This window comes from Elephantulus edwardii, unplaced genomic scaffold, assembly GCF_000299155.1.
Source record: "Elephantulus edwardii isolate Elephantulus edwardi_28Jun2011 unplaced genomic scaffold, EleEdw1.0 scaffold00101, whole genome shotgun sequence".
NCBI classification, from domain to species: domain Eukaryota; kingdom Metazoa; phylum Chordata; class Mammalia; order Macroscelidea; family Macroscelididae; genus Elephantulus; species Elephantulus edwardii.
Window position 1 is genome coordinate 7,945,827 of NW_006399851.1, and position 1,516 is coordinate 7,947,342.

Consider the following 1,516-nt stretch of genomic DNA (forward strand, 5'->3'; position numbering starts at 1 on the left):
TGGAGGCAAGGATTCTGGGGCTTCGTCTGACATACTTTGGACATGTTTTAAGGAGGGACAGGTACTTGGAGAGGGACATCATGCTCGGTAGGGTGGAGAGACGGCGCAAGTAGGGAAGACCCTTCATGAGGTGGATTGATTCGGTGACTGGAGTAATCAGGATGGGTGTGTCAGAGGCAATGCAATTGGCACAGGATAGAGCAGGGTTTAGGGCTATTGTACACAGGGTCGCTATGAGTCACAAGCGACTCAAAAGCACATAACAACAATATGTCAAGGAGCCCTGGTGGTGCACTGTTTAAGAGGTCCACTGCCAACTGAAAGTCTGGTGATTTGACCTCATCAGCACCTGTTCATGAGAAAGACTTGTCAATCTTGTTCCCGTCAGTATCTCGGCCTTGGAAACCCTAGGGGGCAGTTCTTCTCTATTAGGATAGCTAAGTCAAAGTGGGCTCAATGGCACACATTCATAACCCCATCTATCATTTATTTTCCTCAGTCATGAATATAATACCTGATCCCAAAGCTTAAACTTACAATTAGAATATTTCTTGGATGTTAGCAAAGCAGATGTTAGAGAAATGTTAAGATCTTGCAGAAAGTGTCCTATAAACCTGAGCTTCTTCCTGCCACAGTCTAAACATATTTACACAAAAGAGTTTAGGAATTTTGCTTTCATAAAATCTCTTATGGAGACAATCCTTTTATTCACACTTAGGACTTGGTGATTCAGAAAGAAGAAGAAATATTTCTAAAATTATAAATGTTACAATCAGGAAACTACAGAGCTTGTGCCTATGGGTTTCCCCCTCAAACACCGCTTTTTCCTCCTGCTTTGTATCAATGTCTCCAATCTCCTTTTCTCAAGTTTATTTTATACCTGCTAGGTATTTGTTGACTAATTTGCATACAACAATCCATTAGTAAGCATAATTATCACAGGCCTAGAAGTAAAACTGCTTTCTATTCAAAGCTTTAGAGTTAAAAAAGGAAAAGGAAGGCAAATGTCAAATCTTAGCTAAAACAAAACAATCTTATTAGGACAAATACTTCATAAGACCACTGCATAAGAAACATGTATGGGGACCCAAAGCGGTAAAGGGTGGAACAGAGGGATGATGATGGATAGGGGTCAAATCAGAAGGTTGCACAATTTGGTGAGTGGAGGGAGGGGGTAAAGGAAATAGGGATAATCCAGCAGGAACCTGAAAAGACAGGGTTATGATGGCCATAGTCCAATGGTGATTAATTTCTAAAACATAATGAATGCCAATGATTGTGTGAAACACAATGTGAATGAAAAATAGTGGAAACACAGTGTATACAAACGTTGTTAGCCGACCAGTATAAGATAAAGAAGGAAAAAATCCACTGTTTCTCACACCATTTGGATGTCTCAGCTATCTTTTTTTTATTAATTTAGTTTGTTTATTTTTCATTTCAATGAACATCTACAGAGATTTTGGAATTCCATTCATTCATTGTTGCACCCTTCTCCCCGCACAAACCCCTCTCC

The 1,516-nt window shown here is 39.9% G+C and overlaps 1 protein-coding gene and 1 pseudogene across 1 annotated transcript in view; one reads left to right on the forward strand and one right to left on the reverse strand.

Moving 5' to 3' along the window:
* PHACTR1 (phosphatase and actin regulator 1) overlaps positions 1-1,516 on the forward strand; it is an 815,088-nt gene that overhangs the window by 392,228 nt on the left and 421,344 nt on the right. The window lies entirely within an intron of this gene.
* Positions 1-1,516, reverse strand: part of LOC102854967 — a 5,174-nt pseudogene that overhangs the window by 2,799 nt on the left and 859 nt on the right.